Genomic DNA, 14,355 nt, shown 5'->3' with positions numbered 1-14,355 from the left:
ACTCCCAGAATGTGTTGTGTCATGAAATGACCCCCAGAATGTGTTGTGTCATGAACTGACTCCCAGAATGTGTTGTGTTATGAATTGACCCCCAGAATGTGTTGTGCCACCTCCCTCTCTCAGCCAATTATCTTCCACTTCCGTTTATGACCTCTGAACTTTACAAACAAGTGATATATTAAAGGTGCCATGGGCATAATAACCAGGTGTTTTCTGTAGAATTCTGACAAGTCTGACAAAACAGCTGTCCCACACGCTCACACAAGCCCTTATTAATTTGTGTGTGTGTGAATGTGTCTCAGTGTGTGTGTGTGTGTGTGTGTGTGTGTGTGTGTGTGTGTGTGTGTGTGACAGTGTGTGTGTGTGTGTGACAGCGTGTGTGTGTGACAGCGTGTGTGTGACAGCGTGTGTGTGTGTGTGTGACAGCGTGTGTGTGTGTGACAGCGTGTGTGTGTGTGTGACAGCGTGTGTGTGTGTGTGACAGCGTGTGTGTGTGTGTGACAGCGCGCGCGTGTGTGTGTGTGTGTGTGTGTGTGACAGTGCGCACGCGCGCGCGCGTGTGTGTGTGTGTGTGTGTGTGTGTGCGCGCGCTCTGGGAAGCATTTTGGGCAGGTGTCAGAACAGGGTGTTTGCGGGTTATGACAGCCAGGAGGCTGCTTTAAAGTGTTGTGTTGGAACGTGCCCCGTGTGTGTGTGTGTGTGTGTGTGAGAGTGTGTGTGTGTGTGTGTGTGTGTGTGTGTGAGATAGTAGAGCAGATGTGAGGATATGACCTAAAGCCTCCTGTCATTCCTCCAAGTCTGGGTGAGGCCACTTTCTGCTTTTGGCTGATCACACACATCTAGGACAGACGCACACACCACCCCCTATACAGCTGCCTAAACATGTCCCCCTCTCCTCTCCTCCTTTCCCTCCTTCTCTCCTCTTCCAGATCAGGGTGGACGGGCCATCCCACGGTGCATTGCAGTACGAGGTGATCCAGGCGGTGGAGCGAGGGCCAATTCAACGGGACATGGCCTTCTCCCCCGACCACCACTTCCTATATGCCATGTCAGAGACACAGGTAAGTCACGTGACCCCCCACCCCTCACACACACACCCTGACATCATAATCACCCCCATTTTCTCTTTCCTGTTCACAGTGGGGCTGTTTACCATTTACTAGTGGTTAACACCCTGTCTGTTCACAGTGGGGCTGTTTACCATTTACTGGATCCCTGTGTGATTCCTGCTGCCTGGGTGTGGTGGGTTATGGAGAGGTGGAGAGAGAGGGCCGTTGTTTATACAAGCAGGTGGAGAGAGTGTATAAAAGTGAAAAAGAAAAGAGATGGTGAATGTTTGTGAGAAAAGAGGATAAATAGAGTGGTATCCGTCCATTAGATGCAAGCACAGATTAATACACACGCACGCACGCACACACGCACACACACACACACACACAGCATTACTATGTTAGTCTAAACACAGTTCATCTGTCTCATCAGTAGCGTGATGTCAAACAGAAACACTGACCCTACCTTGCACTCTCATACGTAATATTCAGCCCAGTCTCTCTGCCGTCCCAAATGGCACCCTATTCCCTGTATAGTGCACTACTTTTGACCAAGGCCCATATGGAATATGGTGCCATTTGGGACACTTCCTATTGCTCACTACACTGTTAATAGTCTGACTGTAGGAGGGAAAGACCAAGGGGTTTCTACTAGAAGTCTTCATCTTAGCTCATATCACAGTGGGTCAAAGACAATTACTGTGTTTTCACCAACCTGCCTGGCCCCCACACACACTCCACACACACACTCCACACACACACTCCACACACACTGTGTGTGTGTGTGCGTACACACACGCACACACACACATACACACGCACACACACACACGCACGCAGAATTTTCCCCAAGTTGCTGTTAACGCAAATTCCTCTGTAATTATTTGGGTCAAATTTGTCTCCATTTTTTATAGATTGGTGTGATCAGTCCCTGGTTCCAAATATCGGGGAAAATACCTGCAGTGAGGATAATGTTGAAGAGTTTGAGTATAGCCAATTTGAATTTGTGGTCTGTATATTTGATCATTTAATTTAAAATACCATCAGCACCACAGGCCTTTTTGGGTTGGAGAGTGCGTAGGTGTTCCAATAATTCTTCTTCTGTAATTGGGGTATCCACAGGATTCTGATAGTCTTTGACTGCTGATTCAAGGATTTGTAATTTTTCTTGTATATCTTTTTGTTCTGGGCTCTTTGTTATATTGCTGTAGAGGTTTGCAAAGTGATTTCTCCACATATCCCCATTTTGGATAGCCAATTCCTCCTGATGAGGTTTGTTTAATCTTTCCAATTCTCCCAGAAGTGGTTTGATTCTATGGATTCCTCAATTACGTCCAGCTGTTTTCTAATGTGCTTTTTCTTTTTTGTTCATAGGGTGTGTTTATATTGCTTCAGTGTTTCCCCGTATTGAAGGCGTATATTTTTGTTGTCTGGTTCTCTGTGTTTTTGATTCGATATATTTCTCAATGCCTTTCTTAGATTTTTGCAATCATTATCAAACCATTTTTCATTATCTGTTATTTCTGGTTTGCTCTTATGCTTCTTTAGATTAGCCAAGGAGGCTAATTTCTCAAATATAAAGTTTATGTTCCAAACGGCCAAATTTACACCTTCGTTGCTGAAGGAGAATGTTAAGGCTAAAACGTTGTCCAGGAGAGATTGTATTTTTTGGCTACTAATTGCTTTTTGGTAGATGTCTGTACTGTTTGCACTCCATCTATAGGCCTGTTTAGTACCATGTCATTTATTGGGCCGTGATGCTTCATGGTTGGGTTCCGCTCTTCTCAGATACATTGTGATTTTACTGTGGTCTGAGAGAGGTGTTAGTGGGCTGACTGTGAAGGCTCTGAGAGACTCTGGGTTTAGGTCGGTGAGGAAGTAGTCTACAGTGCTGCTGCCAAGGGATGAGCTGTAGGTGTACCTACCAAAAGAGTCCCCTCTCAGCCTACCACTGACTATGTACAGACCCAGTGTTCCACAGAGCTTCATGAGCTGTTCTCCATTTTTGTTTTTCACTTTGTCATAGTAGTTTCTGTGGGGGGGGATATGTGGGGAGGGAAAGGTTGTTGCTTCCTGGTAGGTGTTTATCTCCATGACTGTTAATAGTGTCTGGTTCTTCTGCTGTTCTAGCATTCAGGTCTCCACAGACCAGTACGTTGCCTTGGGCCTGAAAGTGACTAATCTCCCCGTCTAGAATGGAGAAACTTTCTTCATTGAAGTAGGGTGACTCTGAGGGGGGAATGTATGTGGCACAGAGGAAGATGTTTCTATCTGTCAAGACAGCCTCCTTGTTGATTTTTAACCAGATAAAGAATTCTCCTGTTTTGATCAATTTGATTGAATGAATTAGTTCAGATTTATACCATATTAACATTCCCCCTGAGTCTCTGCCCTGTCCTGAGTCTCTGCCCTGTCCTGAGTCTCTGCCCTGTCCTGAGTCTCTGCCCTGTCCTGAGTCTCTGCCCTGTCCTGAGTCTCTGTCCTGTCCTGAGTCTCTGCCCTGTCCTGAGTCTCTGCCCTGTCCTGAGTCTCTGCCCTGTCCTGAGTCTCTGCCCTGTCCTGAGTCTCTGTCCTGTCCTGAGTCTCTGCCCTGTCCTGAGTCTCTGCCCTGTCCTGAGTCTCTGCCCTGTCCTGAGTCTCTGCCCTGTCCTGAGTCTCTGCCCTGTCCTGAATCTCTGCCCTGTCCTGAGTCTCTGCCCTGTCCTGAGTCTCTGCCCTGTCCTGAGTCTCTGCCCTGTCCTGAGTCTCTGCCCTGTCTGATTCCTTTTAATTTAGTGGATGGTAGGATTATCTCCCTATAACCTAGTAGACAGCAAGTGGAAACATCACCTCTGCACCATGTTTCCTGTAGTACTACAATATCAACATCATCAATTTCTTTCAGGAAGTCTGGTTTCTGCTCTTTAGCCCAAAAGCAGAGGACTTCAAGCCTTGTAAATTCCAACATGCAACGTAAAAAGATTTCCTAACTTTTTTTACCCTTTACCTTCAAAATGAGACAAACACTCACAATCCAACAAGAACTATTAAAATATTTTTTTTTCAATTAATGTAAACTCTTATTATGCAAATGTGATTTGTTTACCATTTAAGATAGCATTTGTGTCATGCCACTTGGGTGGATGTAGTGTGAGGAGGGTGGAGTTCTTGTGCTTATCTTTCCATGACCCTCGGCCTATCACATGTGAGCATAGTAGACTCAGCATTTGTTTAATGTCACTCATTTGGTTGGTGGGGGCTGGGCCAGTTGCTCCTCTCACAGCCTGTGCGTAGCTCTGCCTGCTGGGCTGTGGCTCCTCCAAGTGTGGGTCTGCGGTGGGGGGCAGGGGGGTGGGAGGCCTCGTCTGGGTGGCTCTGAAGCTGGGCTGGGGTGGTCTGTGCTGCGCTGGCTGTGGTGGGCATTGAGGTTGGTGGTGCTGTGGTCGTGGCTGGGGGGTCCAGGGTGCTGGTCCGGGGTGTTGTCTCGGTGATCTCGGAGGGGTGGAGATTGCTCCGCTGTTCCTGGGTGGAGAGGTCGGGCTGCGGTTTAAAGCGACGTCCTTGAGAGTCTTGGCATGGATGGGGACTGTCTCCCTGTACAGGTGAACATGGTCATAGAGACAGTCCAGATGGAGGGTGGGATGGTGGGCCAGATGTACATTGGGTCGCAGGGCACAGTCCCAGGAGAGGCTGGCGTTTATTCTTTGGATTGTGGCAGGGTGGAAGTCCTTCCTCTGTAGAAGGGTTGACCACAATTCTTGTGTTGGGGAAGATTGCGGAGGCCTTCTCAATCACTCCCCATAGTGAAGTCTCCACCCTCTCCTGCTGAGCACGCAGGTCGTTGCTTCCGGTGTGTATGATTATGTGGCTTGGTGACCAGAGATGGGCCTTATCAAGCAGCTCCATGGCACTCTGCTTTATTGGGCACCACACCTTTCTCGTTTTGTGTCGAGGGAAAAGTTTATTCTCCTGAAAAAACGTCCCATTTGAGTCCATCAACAGGACGATGTCAGCCAGTGTTTCTTCTGGACTGGAGGGGGCAGAGGGGGGCTGGTGGGTGTTGGAGCTGGGGTGTGGCTGGTCTGTGCCGGTGCCGCTGTCAGTGGGAGGCTGTTCTGTGGGCTGGCGAGGAGGGGTGCAGCAGGCAGGGCTGGGGAAGCCTGGCTGGTTGAGCTGGGCTCCTCTGCTGTGTGAGGGCAGGTCATAGAGTGGTGATCTAACTGCTTTCAGCTGTGTTGCTGTCTGGTTGCTGTTTGCTCACGCTCTCCCTGAGCAGGACCACCTCACCCTCCAGTTTGCTGAGCCTGCTCTGCACTGAGGGGGTCTCTCCCCCCCGCCCCCCTCTCTCTCTCTCTCTCTCTCTCTCTCTCTGAAGTCGGAAGTTTACATACACTTAGGTTGGAGTCATTAAAACTAGTTTTTCAACCATTCCACAAATATCTTGTTAACAAACTATAATTTTTGCAAGTCGATTAGTACATCTACTTTGTGCATGACAAAAGTAATGTACACTGGTAAAAAACACTTAAACAACACAATGTAACTCCAAGTCAATCACACTTCTGTGAAATCAAACTGTCCACTTAGGAAGCAACACTGATTGACAATACATTTCACATGCTGTTGTGCAAATGGAATAGACAACAGGTGGAAATTATAGGCAATAAGCAAGACACCCCCAATAAAGGAGTGGTTCTGCAGGTGGTGACCACAGACCACTTCTCAGTTCCTATGCTTCCTGGCTGATGTTTTGGTCACTTTTGAATGCTGGCGGTGCTTTCACTCTAGTGGTAGCATGAGACGGAGTCTACAACCCACACAAGTGGCTCAGGTAGTGCAGCTCATCCAGGATGGCACATCAATGCAAGCTGTGGCAAGAAGGTTTGCTGTGTCTGTCAGCGTAGCGTCCAGAGCATGCAGGCACTACCAGGAGACAGGCCAGTACATCAGGAGACGTGGAGGAGGCCGTAGGAGGGCAACAACCCAGCAGCAGGACCGCTACCTCCGCCTTTGTGCAAGGAGGAGCAGGAGGAGCACTGCCAGAGCCCTGCAAAATGACCTCCAGCAGGCCACAAATGTGCATGTGTCTGCTCAAACGGTCAGAAACAGACTCCATGAGGGTGGTATGAGGGCCCGACGTCCACAGGTGGGGGTTGTGCTTACAGCCCAACACCGTGCAGGACGTTTGGCATTTGCCAGAGAACACCAAGATTGGCAAATTCGCCGCGTGACAGACGTGACAGAGTCTGGAAACACCGTGGAGAACGTTCTGCTGCCTGCAACATCCTCCAGCATGACCGGTTTGGCGGTGGGTCAGTCATGGTGTGGGGTGGCATGTCTTTGGGGAGCCGCACAGCCCTCCATGTGCTCGCCAGAGGTAGCCTGACTGCCATTAGGTACCGAGATGAGATCCTCAGACCCCTTGTGACACCATATGCTGGTGCGGTTGGCCCTGGGTTCCTCCTAATGCAAGACAATGCTAGACCTCATGTGGCTAGAGTGTGTCAGCAGTTCCTGCAAGAGGAAGGCATTGATGCTATGGACTGGCCCGCCCGTTCCCCAGACCTGAATCCAATTGAGCACATCTGGGACATCATGTCTCGCTCCATCCACCAACACCACGTTGCACCACAGACTGTCCAGGAGTTGGTGGATGCTTTAGTCCAGGTCTGGGAGGAGATCCCTCAGGAGACCATCCGCCACCTCATCAGGAGCGTGCCCAGGCGTTGTAGGGAGGTCATACAGGCACGTGGAGGCCACACACACTACTGAGCCTCATTTTGACTTGTTTTAAGGACATTACATCAAAGTTGGATCAGCCTGTAGTGTGGCTTTCCACTTTAATTTTGAGTGTGACTCCAAATCCAGACCTCCATGGGTTGATAAATTGGATTTCCATTGATTATTTTTGTGTGTTTTTGTTGTCAGCACATTCAACTATGTAAAGAAAAAAGTATTTAATAAGATTATTTCTTTCATTGTGTTATTTTAGTGTTCCCTTTATTTTTTTGAGGAGTATATTTCAAGGCCTACCTTCAAACTCAGCGCCTCTTTGCTTGACATCGTGGGAAAATCAAAAGAAATCAGCCAAGACAAGTCTGGTTCATCCTTGGGAGCAATTTCCAAACGCATGAAGGTACCACGTTCATCTGTACAAACAATAGTACGCAAGTATAAACACCATGGGACCACGCAGCCGTCATACCGCTCAGGAAGGAGACGCGTTCTGTCTCCTAGAGATGAATGTAGTTTGGTGCGAAAAGTGCAAATCAATCCCAGAACAACAGCAAAGGACCTTGTGAAGATGCTGGAGGAAACAGGTACAAAGTATCTAAATCCACAGTAAAACGAGTCCCATATCGACATAACCTGAAAGGCTGCTCAGCAAGGAAGAAGCCCCTGCTCCAAAACTGCCATAAAAAAGACGGTTTGCAACTGCACATGGGGACAAAGATTGTACTTTTTGGAGAAATGTCCTCTGGTCTGATGAAACAAAAAGAACTCTGTTTGGCCATAATGACCATCGTAATGTTTGGAAGAAAAAGAGCGAGGCTTGCAAGCCGAAGAACACCATCCCAACTTTGAAGCACGGGGGTGGCAGCATCATGTTGTGGGGGTGCTTTGCTGCAGGAGAGACTGGTGCACTTCACAAAATAGATTGCATCACGAGGAGGGAAATTTATGTGGATATATTGATACATCATCTCAAGACATCAGTCAAGAAGTTAAAGCTTGGTCGCAAATGGGTCTTCCAAATGGACAATGACCCCTAGCATACTTCCAAAGTTGTGGCAAAATGGCTTAAGGTCAACAAAGTCAAGGTATTGGAGTGGCCATCACAAAGCCATGACCTCAATCCTACAGAACATTTTGTGGGCAGAACTGAAAAAGTGTGTGAAAGGAAGGAGGCCTACAAACCTGACTCAGTTACACCAGCTCTGTCAAGAGGAATGGGCCAAAATTCACCCAACTTATTGTGGGAAGCTTGTGGAAGGCTACCCAAAATGTTTGACCCAAGTTAAAAAATTTAAAGGCAATGCTACCAAATACTAATTGAGTGTATGTAAACTTCTGACCCACTGGGAATGTTATAAAAGGAATAAAAGCTGAAATTAATCATTCGCTCTACTATTGTTCTGACATTTCACATTCTTAAATAAAGTGGTGATCCTAACTGACCTAAGACAGGGCATTTTTACTCGGATTAAATGTCAGGAATTGTGAAAAACTGAATTTAAATGTCTTTGGCTAAGGTATATGTAAACTTCCGACTTCAACTGTAGTCTGGTATTTAGGACTCAATAACACATACCTGTCATTATGGGGCGCTTGTCAATCCATTTGACCCCAAGCCAAAAATAAACCAACATACATTGTGTTTTTGAGCTAATAGTAAGAGTCTCTGTAGTAACATATTGCCTTTAGTTAATTACCCCGTTAGTCTCGTTAAAGACTGTGTTCCACTTAGAGAATGTGTTTAGACTAAACATCAGGGGAGGGAAGGGCCCACTGGGGCAATCAACAGTAGATGTACATGCTATTTAGGGAACCGAGTTTTAGTGAACACACACACACACACACACACACACTAATCCCCCAACCACACTCACCCCCTCCCAAACACTCACCCCCCTCCCAAACACTCACCCCCATCCCAGACACTCACCCCCCTCCCAAACACTCACCCTTGTCCCAAACATACCTGATCAGAGATTATACTAATATCCCACTGTGAGTACAACACGGCAGCTGAACAGAGAGTATACCTATATCACACTGTGAGTACAACAAGGCAGCTGAACAGAGAGTATACCTATATCCCACTGTGAGTACAACACGGCAGCTGAACAGAGAGTATACCTATATCACACTGTGAGTACAACAAGCCAGCTGAACAGAGAGTATACCTATATCCCACTGTGAGTACAACACGGCAGCTGATCAGAGAGTATACCTATATCACACTGTGAGTACAACACGGCAGCTGATCAGAGTATACCTATATCCCACTGTGAGTACAACACGGCAGCTGATCTGAGAGTATACCTATATCCCACTGTGAGTACAACACGGCAGCTGATCAGAGAGTATACCTATATCACACTGTGAGTACAACACGGCAGCTGATCAGAGAGTATACCTATATCCCACTGTGAGTACAACACGGCAGCTGATCTGAGAGTATACCTATATCACACTGTGAGTACAACACGGCAGCTGATCAAAGAGTATACCTATATCCCACTGTGAGTACAACATGGCAGCTGTGCAGCTTTCTCTGAAACATTCTTTTGGGACGTTTATTAAACATTCCTGATATGTTCTGTACACAACTCTGTACTACAGTCCCTCAGGGCTCTACATCCAGTCTGGTAGCATGTCTAAGACAACTCTGTACTACAGTCCCTCAGGGCTCTACATCCAGTCTGGTAGCATGTCTAAGACAACTCTGTACTACAGTCCCTCAGGGCTCTACATCCAATCTGGTAGCATGTCTAAGACAACTCTGTACTACAGTCCCTCAGGGCTCTACATCCAGTCTGGTAGCATGTCTAAGACAACTCTGTACTACAGTCCCTCAGGGCTCTACATCCAATCTGGTAGCATGTCTAAGACAACTCTGTACTACAGTCCCTCAGGGCTCTACATCCAGTCTGGTAGCCTGTCTAAGACAACTCTGTACTACAGTCCCTCAGGGCTCTACATCCAGTCTGGTAGCATGTCTAAGACAACTCTGTACTACAGTCCCTCAGGGCTCTACATCCAGTCTGGTAGCCTGTCTAAGACAACTCTGTACTACAGTCCCTCAGGGCTCTACATCCAGTCTGGTAGCCTGTCTAAGACAACTCTGTACTACAGTCCCTCAGGGCTCTACATCCAGTCTGGTAGCCTGTCTAAGACAACTCTGTACTACAGTCCCTCAGGGCTCTACATCCAGTCTGGTAGCCTGTCTAAGACAACTCTGTACTACAGTCCCTCAGGGCTCTACATCCAATCTGGTAGCATGTCTAAGACAACTCTGTACTACAGTCCCTCAGGGCTCTACATCCAGTCTGGTAGCATGTCTAAGACAACTCTGTACTACAGTCCCTCAGGGCTCTACATCCAGTCTGGTAGCCTGTCTAAGACAACTCTGTACTACAGTCCCTCAGGGCTCTACATCCAGTCTGGTAGCATGTCTAAGACAACTCTGTACTACAGTCCCTCAGGGCTCTACATCCAGTCTGGTAGCATGTCTAAGACAACTCTGTACTACAGTCCCTCAGGGCTCTACATCCAATCTGGTAGCATGTCTAAGACAACTCTGTACTACAGTCCCTCAGGGCTCTACATCCAGTCTGGTAGCCTGTCTAAGACAACTCTGTACTACAGTCCCTCAGGGCTCTACATCCAGTCTGGTAGCATGTCTAAGACAACTCTGTACTACAGTCCCTCAGGGCTCTACATCCAGTCTGGTAGCATGTCTAAGACAACTCTGTACTACAGTCCCTCAGGGCTCTACATCCAGTCTGGTAGCATGTCTAAGACAACTCTGTACTACAGTCCCTCAGGGCTCTACATCCAGTCTGGTAGCCTGTCTAAGACAACTCTGTACTACAGTCCCTCAGGGCTCTACATCCAGTCTGGTAGCCTGTCTAAGACAACTCTGTACTACAGTCCCTCAGGGCTCTACATCCAGTCTGGTAGCCTGTCTAAGACAACTCTGTACTACAGTCCCTCAGGGCTCTACATCCAGTCTGGTAGCATGTCTAAGACAACTCTGTACTACAGTCCCTCAGGGCTCTACATCCAGTCTGGTAGCATGTCTAAGACAACTCTGTACTACAGTCCCTCAGGGCTCTACATCCAGTCTGGTAGCCTGTCTAAGACAACTCTGTACTACAGTCCCTCAGGGCTCTACATCCAGTCTGGTAGCATGTCTAAGACAACTCTGTACTACAGTCCCTCAGGGCTCTACATCCAGTCTGGTAGCATGTCTAAGACAACTCTGTACTACAGTCCCTCAGCGCTCTACATCCAATCTGGTAGCATGTCTAAGACAACTCTGTACTACAGTCCCTCAGGGCTCTACATCCAGTCTGGTAGCCTGTCTAAGACAACTCTGTACTACAGTCCCTCAGGGCTCTACATCCAGTCTGGTAGCATGTCTAAGACAACTCTGTACTACAGTCCCTCAGGGCTCTACATCCAGTCTGGTAGCATGTCTAAGACAACTCTGTACTACAGTCCCTCAGGGCTCTACATCCAGTCTGGTAGCCTGTCTAAGACAACTCTGTACTACAGTCCCTCAGGGCTCTACATCCAGTCTGGTAGCATGTCTAAGACAACTCTGTACTACAGTCCCTCAGGGCTCTACATCCAGTCTGGTAGCCTGTCTAAGACAACTCTGTACTACAGTCCCTCAGGGCTCTACATCCAGTCTGGTAGCCTGTCTAAGACAACTCTGTACTACAGTCCCTCAGGGCTCTACATCCAGTCTGGTAGCCTGTCTAAGGCATGTCAATACTTCTTTTTATTTTGAAGAGCCACTACCGCTTGTGTCCCAGTATTTACCTTGTTTCGGGGTATTTTTAAGATACTTGTTTAAGATGGAAACAAAATGTGAGGTGGATGGAGTGCATTCACTAAGAGAAACCCCTCCCCTCCTCTCTCTCTGTCTCTGTCTCTGTCTCTGTCTCACGTTGTTCTCTCTCTCTCTCTCTCTCTCTCTCTCTCTCTCTCTCTCTCTCTCTCTCTCTCTCTCTCTCTCTCTCTCTCTCTCTCTCTCTCTCTCTCTCTCTCTCTCTCTCTCTCTCTCTCTCTCTCTCTCTCTCTCTCTCCATCTCTCTCTCTCTCTCTCTCTCTCTCTCTCTCTCTCTCTCTCTCGTTCTCTCACTCTCTGGTGGTTTAGTTGTTGTGGTGTCCACATGAATATTTATGCCTGATAAGCGAGAGAATGATGAAATTCTCCAGGCTATTGTTAGCGGTTAGCTCTGGCGCACATCATCCTTCCAACACACACACTACTCACACACCCACTTCTCCCCCACACACGCAAACCCAATCATATAGACACACACACACTACTCACACACCCACTTCTCCCCTACACACACAAACCCAATCATATAGACACACACACACTACTCAGTGAGAGCAGACACACATACAGACACACAGACACACACACACACACACACACACACACACACACACACACACACACACACACACACACACACACACACACATGCGTGGTCTGTGGTTTAGCCAACACTGGGAGGCTGTCTGTTTTGTCCTTTCTAAGTGAATGACTCAGGCCCTTCAATTAGCCAGAGGGTTGTGGATGTGTAGAGACCCATTCACTAGACCTCAGCCTGAGGCTTCCTCATTTCTCTATACTGTCTCTGTCTGTCTGTCTGTCTGTCTGTCTGTCTGTCTGTCTGTCTGTCTGTCTGTCTGTCTGTCTGTCTCTGTCTGTCTCTGTCTGTCTCTGTCTGTCTCTGTCTCTGTCTCTGTCTCTCAATTCAATTCAATTCAAGGGGCTTTATTGGCATGGGAAACATATGTTAACATTGCCAAAGCAAGTGAAGTAGATAATGTACAAAAGTGAAATAAACAATAAAAATGAACAGTAAACATTACACTCACTCCAAAATAATAAAGACATTACAAATGTCATATTGTGTCTATATACAGTTTTGTAACGATGTGCAAATGGTTAAAGTACAAAAGGGAAAATAAATAAACATAAATATGGGTTGTATTTACAATGGTGTTTGTTCTTCACTGCTTGCCCTTTTCTTGTGGCAACAGGTCACAAATCTTGCTGCTGTGATGGCACACTGTGGTATTTCACCCAGTAGATATGGGAGTTTATCAAATTTGGATTTGTTTTAGAATTCTTTGTGGATCTGTGTAATCTGAGGGAAATATGTGTCTCTAATATGGTCATACATTTGACAGGAGGTTAGGAAGTGCAGCTCAGTTTCCATCTCATTTTGTGGCCAGTGTGCACATAGCCTGTCTTCTCTTGAGAGCCAGGTCTACCTACGGCGGCCTTTCTCAATAGCAAGGCTATGCTCACTGAGTCTGTACATAGTCAAAGCTTTCCTTAAGTTTGGGTCAGTCACAGTGGTCAGGTATTCTGCCTGTGTGTCAAGTAATTATCTTTTTGTTTTCTCATGATTTGGTTGGGTCTAATTGTGTTGCTGTCCTGGGGCTCTGTGGGGTCTGTTTGTGCTCTCTCTCTCTGTCTCTCTCTGTCTCTCTGTCTCTCTCTCTCTCCTCATAAGTCTCTCCTCACCTCCCTCTCTTCTCTAGTGACAGGTTGTGTATATATTGTGATGTCTTTAGTCCATGTCTGTATGTAAAGTACCGTAAGAGGATTTAAAGATGAGCTCTTCTAATCTTGATTATTTTTTTATTGGTTTTTATTGGTACATGTAGTTCAGAGGGTTGGTTACCATGGTTAGGTACAGTACATGTAGTTCAGAGGGTTGTTTATCATGGTTTGGTACATGTAGTTCAGAGGGTTGGTTACCATGGTTTGGTACATGTAGTTCAGAGGGTTGTTTACCATGGTTTGGTACATGTAGTTCAGAGGGTTGGTTACCATGGTTAGGTACAGTACATGTAGTTCAGAGGGTTGGTTACCATGGTTAGGTACATGTAGTTCAGAGGGTTGGTTGCCATGGTTAGGTACAGTCCATGTAGTTCAGAGGGTTGGTTACCATGGTTAGGTACATGTAGTTCAGAGGGTTGGTTGCCATGGTTAGGTACATGTAGTTCAGAGGGTTGGTTGCCATGGTTAGGTACATGTAGTTCAGAGGGTTGGTTACCATGGTTAGGTACAGTACATTTAGTTCAGAGGGTTGTTTATCATGGTTTGGTACATGTAGTTCAGAGGGTTGGTTACCATGGTTTGGTACATGTAGTTCAGAGGGTTGTTTACCATGGTTTGGTACATGTAGTTCAGAGGGTTGGTTACCATGGTTAGGTACAGTACATGTAGTTCAGAGGGTTGGTTACCATGGTTAGGTACATGTAGTTCAGAGGGTTGGTTGCCATGGTTAGGTACAGTACATTTAGTTCAGAGGGTTGTTTATCATGGTTTGGTACATGTAGTTCAGAGGGTTGGTTACCATGGTTTGGTACATGTAGTTCAGAGGGTTGTTTACCATGGTTTGGTACATGTAGTTCAGAGGGTTGGTTACCATGGTTAGGTACAGTACATGTAGTTCAGAGGGTTGGTTACCATGGTTAGGTACATGTAGTTCAGAGGGTTGGTTGCCATGGTTAGGTACAGTCCATGTAGTTCAGAGGGTTGGTTACCATGGTTAGGTAC

At 46.9% G+C, this 14,355-nt stretch overlaps 1 long non-coding RNA gene across 1 annotated transcript; it reads left to right on the top strand.

Annotated features, from left to right (window-relative positions):
- The first annotated feature begins 1,073 nt into the window (after positions 1 to 1,073).
- Positions 1,074 to 1,342, top strand: LOC115188806 (uncharacterized). Its single transcript, XR_003876606.1, has 2 exons — positions 1,074 to 1,257; positions 1,291 to 1,342. It is a non-coding gene; the product is annotated as an uncharacterized LOC115188806 (long non-coding RNA).
- The last annotated feature ends 13,013 nt before the right edge of the window (positions 1,343 to 14,355 follow it).

Source organism: Salmo trutta, unplaced genomic scaffold (genome assembly GCF_901001165.1).
Source record: "Salmo trutta unplaced genomic scaffold, fSalTru1.1, whole genome shotgun sequence".
Classification (NCBI taxonomy): domain Eukaryota; kingdom Metazoa; phylum Chordata; class Actinopteri; order Salmoniformes; family Salmonidae; genus Salmo; species Salmo trutta.
Note: the sequence above shows the minus strand (reverse complement) of the source record. Positions and strands in the feature narration are given on the sequence as shown.